Here is a 19,016-nt window from a genome sequence, read left to right on the forward strand (position 1 = left end):
GACTAGACATGTCAAAGTGAGCTAACCCGGCTCACACGGGTTGGCTCACCACAAGCCGGGTTGAAAATGAGTGAACCCAACCCGGCTCACTTTCTGGTGAGCCAAAAATTTTGTAACCCGGCTCAACCCACCACGGGTTGGTGGGTTAAGTGGGTTGGCTCACCAACCCACCTAAAAAAATTATTTATTTATTTTTTTTAGTATTCAAATATTTAAATAAATTTTTAAGTAATTCCTGAGATAACAATCATAGTAAAATCAAAAATCAATGTTTTGATCATGCTCACCACCAATATATGAAGAATTATTTCCAAGAAAGTATCCATTAGTCTAAGAAAGCACGACTAATATTACAAATTTTCTGTCATGCTATTCAACAAAATATAAATAAAAAAACTATACATTTTTTTCATGCTAATTTAGAAAAAATTGTTTATAAGACGGTTACTTGAGTAATTTACTATAAAGATTATAGTTAAAGATTAAAATAACAACATATATATATATATATATATATATATATATATATATATATATATATATATATATATATATATATATATATATATAACTTGACAATCAAATTAATTAAACATTCAAACTATTCAAATATAATTAAGCAACATTCTAGCATTTAAAATTATTAAATTGTGAACAAATATAAAAGAAGTAGTAAATAATTATTAAAAAAATTAAAAAAAAAATTGTAAAAAAATGTTGGTGGGTTAAGTGAGCCGGGTTGAGTTCAACCCACTTTTGAAAAAGTTGAATTTTTCTCAACCCAACCCGACTCGAACCCGTGATGAGCTGGGTTGGCTCACGGGTTGAAACCCATTTTGACATCTCTATTTTGGACATATTGAAAGATCATAAAATGTGATAACTATCAAGTTATGTTATTCTTGACCAATATTATATATATATATATATATATATATATATATATATATATATATATATATATATATATTTTACGCACTTGTTATATTTATTTATTTTAATAATTTATCTCTAATTATATAATGGCCTTATTTATTCATTTCTTCATCTCAAGTTTTGCACACGTCTTTATATTAATTTATAATTTATTTTATTTTATACCATTCTAATCTATATATAGCTAATTATTTAAAATTTTTGCCTTGATTCTTATTTTGTTTTATCATTTTTTTATTTTTATAATTTAAAAAATATAAAAATAAAGTAAAAGTAAAAGTAAATACTATTTTATTTAATGAGTTTTGATAAAAGAAAATTACCTATATATTTTATTGTTATTTTATATTCTTTGCGAATACCATCGACATATCATCCATAATTGATATATTCAAATTGTTCAGCAGGTGTTGGTGGTTTGATATCTCTAGTTTGGATGAAAAGCTCAATGTAGGAAGAAATACGTGGATGTTTCACGGATCAGTCTAGACTTTGAACATGATTCCACCGTTGGATCATTTGTGGTATGTTAAAAGAACATTTTATTTCCACGGTATCGTGCATAAGGTAATTGTTTCGTATTGTTTTAGGGTAATGTGACGACAAAAAAAAGTTATATTTGTTTATTTATTATTATTTTCTACAATATACTTATAAAATTTAGAGGCAAAATTATACACACACACACACACACACACACACACACACACACACATATATATATATATATATATATATATATATATATATATATATATATATATATATATATATATATATATATATATATATATATATATATATACTGTATGCATCTTATATTCACACCATTTAGTACATCTTATATTTTCTACACTAGAAGAGGAAGAAGTGTTATTTATTTATAGTTTTCCCTTCATATATTGGCTTTCAAACAGGTGGAGGGAAAGAGTTATGGATAGGGTTCACTTGGACTGTTGGGGGTAAGTAGAAGGTAACTCCGATTTGTTCTTCGATGACAATCGACGCGTTTGGAGCAGAGAGAAAAATAATAGTAGAGTTTTCTGTTCCCTGAAATGTTACAGAATTATTCACTGCATTGGTTTGCCATGCATTCCCCAGGAAAACAATCACAATGTCGGCGAAGAAGGGATCAGACATGTTGGGAGCAACCATCTATGATCAGGTTATAAAATTTTGTTTTTCACAAACAATCATAAAATAGGGAAGTGAGACAAATATCACATAAAAAAATACAGCATATCATAATAAGATAAAATGAATTGAAAATTCTCCCAAATTCCTAAAATTGGATTTTATTATACTTTATAAAGATATTGATTAATTTTGTAGTGACTAGTAGTGGCGGAACCACGTTATGACATAGGGGGGCCATGGCCCCCCCAAAATTTTTTATACGTATATAATTTATTATATATTTTTAAATATATATTTTTTTAAAATTAATATTTTTAATAGATTTTATATATTTTATATTTTAAAAGAATTATATATTAATGTATAAGATATATTTTTTTATTACCTACATTTATTTTTTAATTTGGCCTTTTTTAAATAAAAATAATTATTTTCTTAATATTTTTTTAAATGATTATTTGTTTAATTTAACTATCTTTTTATTTAATTATTTTTTTAAACTTAATCAATATAAATGAAAATTAATTATAGTAAAATAAAAATTATTTATATTTAATTTATAATAATAATAATAATTTTATTATTTTTTATTATCATAAAAAAATAAATAAAATATTTTTACTAGTTTATATAAAAGATTTGAGATTACTCTTTTGATTTTTATTTCAGTTCAAAAATATCAAGTTGATCTTTTAGTTATTTTTAGTTTCGGTGTGGTCCTAATTTTTTAAAAAATAATGCAATTTGGTCTTATTTTTGTTAAATTTCTTGAACTGGATCAAAATTTTTTCATAAAAATTGAAGTTGTAAATAATGATGATTTTCTTTGTTGATGTAACTGACATAATCTCATTATCAATTTTGATAAAAACTCCTTTCTTCCTTAAAAAAATTTAACCAAAATGATCAAATTGCATCAATTTTTAAAAAATTAAGACCAATTTGAGGTTAAAAAACTAGAGGATTAATATAATATTTTTGGATGAAAAAATAGACCAAAAGATTAATTCAACCAAAATTTTGGCATCCCAAAATTTTAGCTCAAGTTCCACCACTGGTGACTAGTCAGGATAAATGAGCTCATGGCCGACAAAGTAACTCAAGAACATCTCATATTGGGTAATACTATCTCATTTAAATCCCCAAGGTCATACCTCCAACTATAATTATCAAATCTTTATTTATCATAAATTTATTTCAATATTAAACCATATAATTATATAAATAAATAAATAGATAGGATCAATGAATAATTAAAATAAATACAAATAAATAAAAAAGACCAGTACGTAATTGGAGATAAATATAAATAAGTAAATGAGAGTAAATATAAATTGAGTAAATAGGACCAGTACACAACTTAAGATGAATATAAATAAATAAATAGGAACGAGAACTAAATATAAACTAGAATGAGATTAGGGACACCTCACTTATAGAGATAAAAATAATTATGAACAAATAAAAATAATCAAAGTAAAAAAAATAAAATGATATTGTCTCCTCCCCTTACCTTAGTTATTGTGAAAATTATACCAATGTTGTAGTGAGACTTTGATGATATATAAATTTTTTTCCTCTTCCTTACTTCTCACACTCGCACGACTCTTCTTCTGTTTCTTTTATTTGTTCTCAATGTCTCTTTTCTCTTCCCCATCTCATTTACCTCATCCTATTTATAATATCATATGTAATCATTGCTTTAGTTTAAATTGAACTCAATTTCTTTTGGTTTTGCTATTTCCATTTGAAAGGAATTACTCATTCATAGATTTTTTTCTTTTTATAGTGAAATGATAGAATCTCATTTAATGTTACATTATCCTTTCATTTTCTATTTTTTTATATAATAATAGTTTCTTTGACGTTATATATTTGTTACTTTTTTTTCATCCTTTTGCTTTAATGTACAATAGATTTGTTTTAAGTTCTTATACGGTAATAAGTATTTAAAAGTGATTTTAATATTAATTCAATTTTATAAAATCTTATAGCTCCTTTTTTAATTTGAAAATTAGTCGTATCGAATATGAAAATATATATTTTATTTATAAGTGATTTAAAAAAAATCTAAATAATCTTATTAGGATATATTTTAAATTGTCCTTAATAATTCTAACATTATATGAAAAAGAGAATTTTAGCTAAATATAATTTCCTAACATAAAATATTCTTACTAAATATATATATATATATATATATATATATATTTATTTATTTTATTTTATTTATTAATTTTTTTTATGTTACAACGATAGTCAATTTCTTTGACAATTCTGCGATGACCATACTCCACTAATTCGGTTATGGTTTCTAATAATTAATTGTAGTTGCAATCATGTCTGATTTCGAATGTTTTCCAAGTATCCAAATTGAATTCTTGTCCGAAACCATAACTACTCTCTGTGATCCCAGGGCCTCTCAAAGGTCCATCATAGTAAATAATTGTTAGTGAAGTTGGGATGAAATTTGAGGATGAAAATGGAGTGTTTGGAGTTAAAAGAGAAAGAATTGCTTCAGTAGATCTTGTAAATGTCACATATAACTCAATGATTGTGTTTAAAGAAAAAGAACACTTACATTTCAACATTTGAAAAACATTATCATCGATATTCAATTCAAATGCCTCATACATAGTATGTCCTTCGAAAGTGATGGTGGTTCGTCTGAAGTAGAGGTTATTTACGAATGTGTTTGATGAGCATGAAATGGTTGCGCAAACTTTTTATTTTAGCACATTGTATGTGCAGTTGTATGGATGCAAAATAGTTAAGGACTATCACATATGAACTTCACCCCATCATTACAGAGTTTCATTTCACCGTTTGCAAATAAGGCTGTAATGTAAGAATTTGTGAAATCCTGAGATTTAGTGATACCAAACATTTCAGTGAAGAGATTATCCATGTATGGGTTGTGAATGAAGAACAAATGGGCAAAGGAGATTGCAAGGGATGATAGTTTTAAAGACTTGAATTTGTGCAATTGGTTGAGTGGCATGAGCATGGTATTTATAATCATCATGGATCAATTATTGAGTGATATGAAAAAAAATATTGCATTCATACATAGAATAGAAGTGTTAAAATTTATATAACTAAATGAAAGTACATGAAGGCCCCACAAATATATTCTTTAATTATACAATTATATTCATCAACGATGGCCACCTGTGCCACAAGTTGACATTCGTTTTGGTCGTCATGGTCGTCTTTCAGGTTATGGTGGATGAAGGGGAGACTCACTTTCCTCATCAGTTTCTTTAACTTCGACGAATTAAGAAGCTTCATCAGAGTCATGAAATGACATTTCCGATCGATAATATTGTTGTGAAGAGGAAGGCCCCCGATATGCCGATGGTGGAGTCCTTGTAGATGTCCCAAACATCAATGATGGAGCACCACCAAAGTTGGAAAATTGTGGCACAAAGGAATCACCATACATATGGGATGGACCCGCACCAAAGATAGACGACAGTGGGAAAAAACTATACGATGTGATGAGACAATAATGGATGTTGCATTCTTTGGTCCCAGTTTCCATAACCTGGCATCTGATTTTGTGAGTGAAGGAAGTCAGAAAAGGTCCTATCAGTACGTTGCTGGTGTTGTGAAGGCGGTTCAAGATATTGTTCAAGCATGTCATACTGATACACAAACAATAATTAAATCACATGTTTCAAAATCAATAATACAAATTTTAAATTTTGAAATACAAAAAATATTAAATTCTCACTTCATCATCGAACGGTTGGTCAATAAGCGAAACATATTGAATGGTATGAGTGATGTACCATTGATGTACGGTGAGTTATCACGTAGATGACAACTCTTGCTAAATGGTTCGCCTCGAACAAGCGAATTGTGACGATTATTCAACAATGTTATATATCGATGATGATATTGCCTTCAATTAATATCAACCCTTCCTCAATATAAATTATGTGAACCTCATCCACGTTGATCGGGTTTGGTGGGATGCTTTGCCGCCAACCAAATTGTCTGACCATCTGATCAACATGGTGGAATTCCATAGTCGCAAAACAAATTAGAGGGACAAATGCCTGAATAATTGGAGAAACATTTATGGTGATTAAGCAATTCACCATTGATTGCAAATGAGGTGTCCATAGGAACTACAAGAATTAAGAAAAATATTAAATAAAAGCAAAAACCAAGCTAATATGTAAAAAAAATGTGTAGGTAGAAAACGTAATAAGGATCCTGTTTCGATACTATTTTATCAAATTTATTCCGAAACTCGACCACAGTTGTTTGGTCATGGAAGATGGAATGTGTTAGTCGACACTACCTCACGCTTAAGGAGAATGCTAAGCCAACCTCAATGTCATCATCCATGACTAGTTCAATTTCTATAGAGATACATGTGAATCTCTGCTAGGCCCAACATTATAGCAGTAACGTGCATCCCCCGATGTTGTCCTGTTAGAACATAATACCATGATCTAGTGCACGATACAAACAAGCCAACACTGCTGATCCCCAACTGAAGTTTGAAACATTAGACAAGTCTCTTAACAGTGGCAAATACATAAAATGAACGAGACTCGCTGATGTATCTAACATTAACATACTACTAATTAGTATGAGGATGTGCGTATGTGCATACTGTGCAATTGTGCGATCGATGTCGGTTGGTAAATTCCAGAATCTAGTATTCAGCCACGACAACTTAATTCGGTTACCTGTGAACATATTTTTGGGTGGAATATCCCCCAATAATTCTTGGCAGAGTTCCATCCAGTTCCCAAAACTAGATCCAATGGCGGGTTCCCTATCTATAGGCACACCCAATTGAAGTGAAACATCCTCCTAGGTGACCGTTGTTTCTCCAAATGGCATGTGACTGACAGGTGATAATAAAAAATGTATTAAACTCCTTGATGTAGTAGGTGATGGACGTTGAAATAAAACAACAAATAGGTGAAGACTTATGTGATATGTAATCAGTGGTGCAAAGGGCAAGCCTATTTAAATCATTTCTCCAAGTATTCTCAAGCATTATATGGTGCGTATGATTGAATACTAAGATCCACCAATTAATGTCATTGCAGCCTTTCCTTCCTCTCTAATGTAAATTCTCTCTCACCAATAAGTACTTGTTCTACTCTTTATCACGCATGCCTACACTAACTGCCATGTTCCATTCAATCACTCAAGTCTATACTGCCATCTTCCATTCATCACCCAATGCATACAAAATACTGGTGTTTAGAGATTCTCTGCATTGAATTCTTTATGGCAATGTTCATCAATAGTGAAGTGCAGAGATTCCCTCCATTATTTTGTGCTAGGCGCAAGCAAAACTTGCCAGGGAAAACAATAAAAGAAGCGTGATACATGAACAATGAACTGTGGCAAAGAAGAAAACATGGAGGGGGTGGGGACGTTTTCAACCATGAAAACATGATGGGGCTTGCCGTTTTCTAAATAGAAAATGTGGGGAGAGGGGGGGGGGGGGGTATGACGTTTTCTAAATAGAAAACGTTTGAGGGGTATACGTTTTCTATTTGGAAAACATATGGGGGTAGGCATTTTCTTCCTTTGGGCCTTATTTCTTTGTGCACCCCTATCCCTTTTGATTTTGTTTCCGGAACCTCGATTTCCTTTCACTATTTGCTACTTTAAGTGCTTATATATACAACCACACCACCATTTATTCTCCTATTAACTTTTCTCTGCATACACGTAAAACTCACTAAACTTAAGCTCTCTTATAATCCATTTCCAAATCAACATTTACATCTTGTGTTCATGGAATTATGGAGGCTTTTCTTCATCTAACCTAATCGAAGATGAACCTGTAATTTCTAACCGTAAACGACTTTAGTTCTGATGATAATTTTGAAGACATGGAACACGATCATTAAATTGTTCCAATCCTTGCCATGGAGTACAATCCAAATGTAGAAGTCAAATTGTAGGAATGCATGCACTTCGATTCAAAAAAGGCAATGATATCTATAATAAAACACTATCACATCACCAATGGATACAACTTTAATCTTGTGGAATCGAAACCCCATATTTACGCGGCACAATGCATCCATTACAACAAAGGATGTTAGTGGCGTTAGAGGGCTGTTTACAGCAAAATCAGACATCACTGGAAAATCAAGTTCATTCACGGCCAACATACATGTTTCTCAACATTAATTTCCCAAGATCACTGCAATTTGGATTCGACTCAAATTGCTTAGATTGTTTTCCATTTAGTTAGGACGAACCCAAGCGTTCACATTAAAAGCTTGGTCGTAGACATCAAAAGTCGTTAAGGATATATTGTGACATACAAAAGAGCATGGATAGCAAAGGAAAAAGCAATTGTCACGGAGTATGACGACTAGGGCCAATCTTGTAATGAAGTTCCAAGATGGTTACAAGATTCCCAACACACTAATTCTGGGACAATTTTTCAACTTTTTGGTCCTCCAGTTAATGTTGATGGTGAAGATGAGACATCCAGATACATTATGGAACGTTGCTTATGGGCATTTAGACCATGCATTGAAGGCTTTAAGTATTGTAAACTTGTTGTTCAAGTAGATGAAACATTTTTAACAGGCAGATACCATGCAACCTTGCTAACTACAATTGCTCAGGATGGAAATAGAAATATATTTCCTTTGACATATGCAATAGTCAAAGGTGAGACAAAGGAGGCACTGATTTGGTTCTTTCAACTACTACGAGAGCATGTAACTCCTCAACCAAATCTATGCCTCATTACTGATAAAGGCAAGGGCATTTTGTCAGTCCTATGCTTAAAAGAAGTTGATTGAGAATCAGACAATCTTTACTCTATCTACTACATACATCATTTGTAGAGTTGTCAAAACGAGTAACCCAGCCCGACCCGGCTCGACCCACCACGGGTTGATGATTTAGTGAGCCAACCCAACCCAACTCACTTTTTAGCAAGCCAAAATAATTCGAACCCCGCCCGACCCACCACGGGTTGGCGGGTTAAACGGGTTGGCTCATGGGTTCACTTAATTAAAAAATACAAGTTTTTTAATTTTTTTTTTCAGTTAAAACTAAATTGTAATTCTAATTAAAATCTAAATAAACTTTAATACAATCCAAATACAAACCAAAATAAAAAAATACAAATTATTTATGTGTTGGATAAAAAAACAACCTAACATGACCCAAATGTAAAGCCCAACTCAATAAAAAAAAATAAAAAACACTTGTGTGACCCTTTTATCTGCAGATTGGTGAGCCAACCTGGCTCACCATAGGTTCAACCCAGTTGAGCCGAGTTCTAGACAAGCCGGGTCAAAAATCAACCCGTATTGAAATTTGTAAAAAAATTTCAACCCAACCCGGACCAAACAACCTATTGTCCAAGCAAAACTTTCAGTTATGAGGTCCCAATTCCCACAAGTAGTGGCTTGGAAAGATAAAATTCCCTTACGCAAGTGGTCTTAGGGTTATGATAGCGGGAGGGGGCGAAGGTACACCCACATGACAACAAACTTGGCGGAGTGCATGAACTTTGTGCTTAAGGGGGCTCGCTCATTACCTATCTATACACTATTGAATTTTTTTTTTGAAAATATGTGGTTTGTTGACCGTGGCTTGAAGGTAGACTCTATGTTAAGAGCAGGTCATCAGTATCCAGAAGACGTCACTGCCCTGCTCCAACAAAATCACCATAAATCCGCATATTGTCATGTTCAACACTACGATCGAGATCATTCAGAATTCGAGGTGCAAGAGATATCAACCCGATCAATATCGGCCGAAACCAATCTCATTCACTGTCAGATTAAATGATTGGTGGTGTGATTGTGGTCACTTCCAAGCCAGTCGCGTTCTGTGTCATCATGTTATATTTTTTTGTTCTTTTGCTCATATGCCAATTACAAATTTTATCGATCCTGTTTACAGGCTAGAATACATAAATAAGGCTTATCAAGTCCAATTCCACCCGCTGCGAAATGAGGACTATTGGTCAACATATACATGTCCAAATTTCATTCAAAACCCTCAAACTAGGCGCAAGGTGTAACATCCAAAGATAAAGTAAAATTATATATATATTTCTACTTTTTAAACCTATTTATTTAAAAAAAAAACTAACAGTAAGGGTTTTAAATCTGCAAAATTCTATGGGAGCTAAATTACTATGTTGATTTTAAAATTCTTGCAACACAAGCACAAGTAAAGAATATTTAGTTATGTTGCATTCACGATGCCTGTAACATCTAAAGATAAAGAAAAATTATATATATATATATATATATATATATATATATATATATTATGAATAATAATATATCTATAATTATAATAATTACTAAGTATGTAAATAAGGCAATTATAATTATAGATGATTAATTAACTAATACTATATATATATATACTACACGTCTAATAATAGGCACCAATTATTTTAAAGTTTCCACTGATTATAAAGAATTAACATTCTATATGTATATATATAAAATTTTACATAATTATTAATTTGTACTGTTATTAAAAAAAACAAAAAAAAAAACAAATGAGCGATAAGGTTGCACAACAACTCTTATCTGTTCTGATGTAGCATTTAATGCAGAAAAAAAAAATCAGTAACCAAGCATTCAAAGCCAATCAAACGGGAATAGTATTTACAAACCTAGTTAAAACTAAACTATATGTAATCATTACATTAAGACATATAAATAGGGGTGAGAGGTAAATGGGTGAAAGTGTGAAAGTAGTGAAACGTGATAAAGGAAACAGAGAGTGTTGGTGAGGTGAATCGAGGTTATTAGGAAATAGGAGGTGGAAGTGCGACGGAGAAAAACAAATATCATCAAAGCTTCAGTACAACCTTGGTATATTTTCCACAATAATTAAGGTAAGGGAAGGAGACATCTATCATTTTATCTTTTTACTATGATTATTTTTATCTGTTTATAATTATTTTTATCTCCAGTGAGGTGTCCCTAACCTCATTCTAATTTATATTTAGTTCTCATTCCTACTTATTTATTTATATTCATCTTCAGTTATTTATTCGATTTATATTTATTCTCATTTACTTATTTATATTTATCTCCAGTTACGTACTGGTCCTTTTTAGTTATTTATATTTATTTTAATTATACATTGATCCTATCTATTTGTTTATATAATTATATGATTTAATATTGAATTAAAATTTATGATAAATAAAGATTTGATTATTATAGTTGGAGGTATGACCTTGGGGATTTAAATGAGTTAGTATTACTCAAGATGAGATGTTCTTGAGTTACTTTGTTGGCCATGAGCTCATTTATCCTGACTAGTCACTACAAAATTAATCAATATCTTTATAAAAGTACAATAAAGATCCAGTTTTATAGTATTGGAAGAAATTTCATTTCATTTTATTTGATTATGATATACTGTATTTTTTTTATGTGATATTTGTCTCACTTCCCTATTTTATGATGGTGTGTGAAAAACAAAATTTTATAACATTATCATAGATGGCTGCTCCGAACACGCCTGATCCCTTCTTCTTCGCTGACATTGTGGCTATTTTTCCGGGAAATGCATGGCAAACCAATGTAGTGAATAATTCTGTAACATTTCAAGGAACGGAAAACTCTACCATTACTTTTCTCTCTGCTCCAAACGCGCCGATTGTCATCGAAGGACAAATCGGAGTTACCTTTTATCTACCCCCAACAGTCCAAGTGAATCATTTCCATAACATTTTCCCTCCACCTGTTTGATAAACCGCATAAGAGGGGGAAACTGTAAATAAATAACCCTTCTTCCTCTTCTAGTGTAGGAAATATAAAATGTACTAAACAATGTGGATATAGGAAGTATATAATATTGTAAATATATATATATATATATATATATATAAATGTGAATATTTTAAATATAATTATATATTAGTGTATAAATTTTTGCTTCTAAATTATTATAAGTATATTGTAATAAATAAATAAATAGAATTTTTTTTATCGTCACACAAGGCTTCTGGATGACCAACAACGACAAAGATCAATAACGAAATGGATCAACTGATTTTGGATAAACTGAAAAAATGTTCTTATTGTCGCACTAAGGGTCATCATAGGGGCCAATTCCCATTTCGCCAATAAATTATGTTCATTTTTAATTTCAATATCTTTACTTTTCAATGTTCTATTCTTCTATCTTGTATGTCAATATTAATAAAAAATTTATGTCATTATCATATCTTCTGTCTTCATCCCTTAGAATTTCATAAACTTTATCCTCTAATAGATTACAAAACCCTGGAAACTCAATTCATGCATCTATAATCGATTACAACACTCAAGTAATTGATTACAGAATTCCAGAAACTAGACTTCTCCATTTGTTATTGATTACAATATACATATAATCAATTACACAAAACTACATATACAAATTCTTTAAATGTAATCGATTACATATATTAATTTTATGTAATCAATTACATGTTGAAATCGTCTTGGGGTCACACAATTTCTATTTATATATCGTTTGGGGGTGTACGTTTTCTCTTTTGAAATTGTCAGGATCCCACCACAGTCCATTTTCAAAGAAAATCGTACAAGAAGTATACGTTTTCTTCTTAAAAAATTGTGTGGGGCAGAACGATTTTCCTACATCCATAATTTTTTAAAACTTGCCAACTTCTGTAATTAATCTGATTGAATTATCTAGTACAGAAAAAAAACCGCATTTTGGATTGGTCACATGGAATGGTTTCTAACATATACACTCCAAAATTTGGTATAATGATTACCCAATCCAAAAATTAATGCAGTGATGAAGGCTAGGCAGTGTTGAAGGAAGAAGAAGAATAAAATGTTTTCTTCTTTTTATAATATCATTTCATAAGGATAAAATAGGAAGTCTCAAATCTAAGGTTTATGGTGAAAAGAAAAAACAATGGGGTGCAGGAAGAAATATCTTGTAGGGCGGTGGCTTTGGTGGTGAACAAATGTTTCTTGGAGCTTCTCACACAACAATGTAGGTGAAGAGGGTGCGTCACTCAGTACAAGGTTAGAATTTACAATGAAGGGTAAAATTGTCTAATGGGGTGTAACAAAAAATAAACACGAGGTTGGAGGAAGCAATCGAGGTTCTATAAGTTTCCTTTTGCAACTACACATTTTTGCAACCAATGGATTAGCTTCAACTTATTCCCTTGAGCATGTGTAGCCAGGAAAGAAGGAAGGGAAAAAGGTAAAAACAAGATAACTATCCTTATATTTAAACAACTTTATATATATATATATATATATATATATATATATATATATATATATATATATATATATGTATATATATATACATATATATGTATATATATATATATATATATTTATATATGTATATATAAAATTAGCTTATCTATAATTTAGAATTAATTTATAGATTTTTTACATGATTTTTCTAAATTTTGAATTTTAATTTAGGAATAAATGTGTTCAAACAAGTGTTCCTATTTGTGATGCTTGGTAGGTATAACATTTATAAAAGTTGCACATGGTATTGAAGAAGTCATATTTGATATGGGTTAAATGTTGAAGAAAGAGTCGTGAGTTGTAAGTTTGTCTCTCCGGAAATTGAAAATTTGAAGTTGCAAGGTACGTATGTGATAATGGAGTAGTACAATTACGATGGATCCACCAATAAAATACCAAATACGTACAACACGTCTTTCTCCAATGGTCACTTTGTGACTTACATGCATTTCATAAGTGGATAATGATTTACTCAATAAATTTCAGGCATTTATTTGTGCTCAATTTTTATAAACTATTTTTCGGTATTCCTATACATGAAGTAGAATGGAGATGAATAAGTATATGAAGTTCTAAATATTTTCAGAATTCAATGTTTAAATAATATACTCTATTAAATACCCTATAAAACAGAAGCAAACAAAAGGGAATTGTTAATTGGAGATTGAAAAAATAATTGGAGAGCCAAATTTTGAAAATAAAAATCTATACATATAATATATGTTGATATTTTATAATGATATCTTAGTCACTGCTTTTTGTTTAATATTAAAAAAAATCTAAAATAAATAATGATTTAAAAATATTTTTATCAAGCTTTTCTTCCATTATATAAAATTAAACTAAACTAAAATAAAGGTTTAAATATTATTGTACTGATTAGAATTTTCATCCATGCACCTTTTGTTTTCTTTTGAAGTTTTATATGTTTCTCATTTCCCTAACAAAAGTTTTTAACCGGAAATAATAACCAAAGAATTTAACCCTCTATTGCTACTTTTCTTCCAATTTTCTTCCACCCATCTTCGCATACCAACACAGGGGAAAAGCTTCGCCTTTTCCAAATTTCTTCCACCACAGAACAAGCCTAATCTTTTGAACTTAGAGTTTGTCTGGAGCAATCTGTTTTGAGATAAAGGGAGCTAATAATAACCTTTGCATGTTGTGGTTTTAAACTGTTGATTTCAAATTTTCTTCCACCACAGAACATTCTCTCTTTCTCTTACTTTCCTTTTTCCCTAATAAATTAGGAGCTTGAGAGAGTTCAACAGGAACAACCCTTCTGGGACATAAACAACCGTTTGGGGGAAAATCCTTTTTTGAGAGAGAGGAAAAAAATAATTCTATTGGGAAGAAAGACACTTGACCCAAGAGGAGAGAGAAGATAGAGGTGTATTATGAAGGCTGTGGACATTCATCTTCATCATTATTTCAGTATTCAGAAAATTAAGGAATAACTAATTGTCTTATTCACGGAGGTTGGGTGTAATGTATTTTTAATTCTTTGTTAATTACACTATTTAATGTAATTTTTTTTCCATCACTCTTGTGTTCTATTGTTGTGGCATATTCTAGATTGATTGTATATGTGGGAGTACCTTTTGATTGAAAGATAGTTTGAAAAACCTGATTAAGATAGAACAACTAATATATTTCACATGTTAGACATAGATTTGAAGCATTTAAACATTCATAACATCAGAATCTTGATTAATATTGCGAACTTATAATAAAAATTGTTAGAGATGATTTTTATTATTGAAGTTTAGCTTTGTTGATAAGACATTACAACTTATTACAAAAGTTGTGAATGCTAGAAAATGAATTGGAAGTATATTGTTTGGTGTTTTTGCATTGAATTGATTCATGAATCCCAATCCCAATCCCAATGAAGCATTTATCATATATTGTTGCACACCATATGTCTGATAAAAATACAAAAAGTTTTATTTTTGTTTTTGTGAAATATTTTGTCTAATTGAGTCATGAATTACAAGAGTTGTCAAGTGTTGCACAAATCTCTTGGAAAATGATACTTGTACTTTCCATTTTATTACTTATGCGATTTGGTACACTTGTCAATCTTGTAATAGTTGTTCGATACTTATTTGCAGTTTGATATTGTGGAGAATTAGTTGAAAAAGCATTAGTCTATGGAAGTGTTATGGTTTGAAGAAAAGGAAAGTGGATGAATTGGCTGAAATGATTGGTTTATTGAATCATATGTGTTGTATGAATTTGGTACTTCTATAGAAGTGCAATATTTTTTATTAGGAAAATGATTTTTTGACTACTACATTTTGACAACTTTCTCTTACAACCTTAGGTGTCATTTTCTAAGTGATTTTTCATTTTTCCATTTTCTCATTTTCAATATTCTAAAACCACTTAGAAGAAGATGCCACCTCATGTTGTAAGAGAAAGTTGTCAAAATTTAGTAGTCAAAATATCATTGTCCTTTTTATTATAGTGTTATACATTGATTAGATATATATATATATATATATATATATATATATATATATATATATATATATATATATATATATATATATATATATATATATATTCGTGTGAAGTCATCTAATTCTACTAGACTTACTACTATACATTAATTTATGGGTTGAATATGTTGTTGGTCCATTAAACTTCAGTGAAAATTGGAATTAGCCCATCTTCAAAACTTTGATCAATTTAGTCACTCGTCTATAGAAATACGTGAATTTAGTTCTTTTAACTAAATTTTATTAAGTTTATTTGACATTTCAAGTGTGTTTCTTAACTAATAATGAAACATAAATGTGTCAAACAATGTAAACAACTCAAAAATTATTATGAAAAATGTTTGAAACATCAAATAAACTTAACAAAATTTGGTTAAAAAAACTAAATTCATGCATTTATAGAGTTGACGGACTAAATTCAACAAAAGTTTTGAAAAAGAATTAATTGTAATTTTAACTAAAAGTTTAAAGACTAAAAATATATTTAATCCTTAATTTGTATGAAGACTAGTTTTCCTTTTGAAAAACTTAGACCAATAAGATTATAATAATATTTTATGTTTATGTATATTCTTGAATTGTCAAATTATTTAATATAAAAAACGTATGATCCATGTGGATAAATTCATTCTATATGATGAAAAAATATTGAAAATTACATAGACAAAAACTAAAAATAAATTATCTGATCACAACATCAGTACAGTTATAAAGAAGACAAATATATTTAAGTATTTTTTCTATCAGCAAAAAAATATAATAAAATTAGTAGAGCACTTGAGGGGTGCTCTAACCCTTATACAAAAGAATCTATATGATTTGATGCATTAACTTAGCATCATAACATCACCAGCCACAACCCAACCAAAACACTTGGTCACAGTCTATATAAGCATTATGATCCACAAGCAAAAGGACCATAAGTGAGCATCTATATCAGATCACCTAACATTATATATACCAGACACTAACATAAACCAATTCTTCTTCTACAATCCTATTTGTCCGATTAAAAAGTGTTTTACTACTTATAAAACTCCACACTCTCAAAGCACAAGTGTATGAGTTAGCATAAATATATGTTCCAATATTACATTTTGCTTTCTCAACCGTAGCCTCCCAACCAATGCAACGCCTTGATTTATACTATATATTATCGAGCATATGGTGAACATCTTCTAAAAGAGGATTGATATGCTAACTTTGATGCAAAATAATATTTCAGATTGTGGATAATGCTGAAAGCATGAGCTTTGGATTCCTAGGCCAAAAAAATATATGCGGAAGTTTAGCTTTAACGGAGGCCTTGCTAGTGTCGTGATCTACTTGTTTTCAACCTCTCACACAACATCCATAGCTTTCCTTCAAGCTGTTTTATGGTTTCCTCTGCCTTGTTTACTGATTTGGTTTTTTACTTTAGTTTATGTAGTCCTCCTTCTACCCTTCACTTAAGAATCCTGGCTCACTTAAACACATATCATTCATTTGTTTTCCTGGAACACTTAAACACACAACAATTATCATATCAAAGAGATTTTAAGCAAGTATAAAGGGATAAACACCAATCACTATATGAGGATTTTACAGATGGAATTTTGTGTTTCATCCATACCCATGCATTTACCTGTGCAAGACCAAATATCTCAATAGGGTCTACTTTATATTGCTTGAAAATAACCACATTCCTTTGTTTCCAGATTTCTCCTATGATTGCTAACCACATTCCTTGCCAGACAAGATTTTGCTGCCTATTAAGGTCAACAATGTTGAAATGTTGAAAGTTGTTCCTAACCATAATATGAGATACAATGCTTAAGCCTAGCCACTTATAACACATGTTCCACACTTTTTGGGATTCTTTACATGAAATAAATAGGTGCTCTATAGTCTCTTCACATTCTAAACAAAACTCACAAAGACTATGTTGTAAATAAGTCCCCCTCGCTAATAATTTAGTCTTTGGAAGCTTATCCAAAAACAATCTCCAACCCAGTTTTGTACCTTCAGTGGAACTCTCATTTTCCACAAAATTTCAAACACTCCCATCATGGGTTCCTTGCAATCTATTATATGCAGACCTAACTGAGTACATACCTTCCCCATCATCCTTCCATTTCCACATATATGGATTCCCTTTACTAGGGCTTCGATTAATGAGTATTTTAAGGAGTTGTTCCTTTAACACTGTCTCCCATAATAGTCTTCGTCTCCTCCAGGTTAGATCCCAAATCCATTCATTCTTTTCCCAATGTCCTACCTCTTATAGCACTTTTTTCTTTACATTCTGATATAGAGTACAGTCTAGGAAACTTATGACAAAGTGATTCTTCGCCTATCCATTTATCTTCCCAAAGTTTGGCCTTTTTTCCTTCACCGATCACCTAGTCTATGCAATTGTCAAATCAATGCCCACTCTCAGTATTTCCACACACCTTCTGGATGTCTTTCCACCACTTTGAAGTTGTCCTAGAGGTATTAGCTTCGTTGAGTACCCTCCATGATCCATACTTTGAATCCAAGATCTGTTTCCATACTCCATGATCTTCCACTCCTAATGTCCACTTCCATTTGGCTAGGAGCGTTGTGTTAAAGTTCCCAATATCTCTAATACCTAAACCCTCCATCTCATTTGGCTTACAAATATTTTCCCAACTTACCCATGCTATTTTCCTAGCTTCAGATCCCCAACCCCAGAGAAAATTTCTTTGTATTTTTATGAGTTCCTTTTTCACACTCTTCAGCATTTTAAAGAAAGACATATAGTATAACAGGAGAGCAGAAATTACCGATTTTATGAGGCACACCCGGCCAACTACGAAAATTAGTTTTCCTTTCCAACTAGAAAGCCTATTTCTAACTTTATTTATCACTGGTTGCCAAAATTGACTCCTCCTTGAATTTCCACCAATTGGCATTTCAAGATACATGAATGAAATTTTCATATATTTACAATTTAAAATATTGAAGAATTGTTTAAGTAATCTTGTCTCCAAACCAACTCTTCCCATTTTAGTTTTGAAGAAATTAACTCTAACTCCTGATTCCAGTTCAAAATATCGTAAAAGTTTTAAAGGATAATTGTAAAAAACCTTACAAAACCGTGCATATTGATAATATGCTAAAATTTGAAAAAGTAAAACATACACAAAGCGAAGTTGATTCT

The sequence above is a fragment of the Vigna unguiculata genome, chromosome 10, assembly GCF_037176805.1.
Source record: "Vigna unguiculata cultivar grain cowpea cultivar isolate G323 ecotype 2 chromosome 10, ASM3717680v1, whole genome shotgun sequence".
NCBI classification, from domain to species: Eukaryota; Viridiplantae; Streptophyta; class Magnoliopsida; order Fabales; family Fabaceae; genus Vigna; species Vigna unguiculata.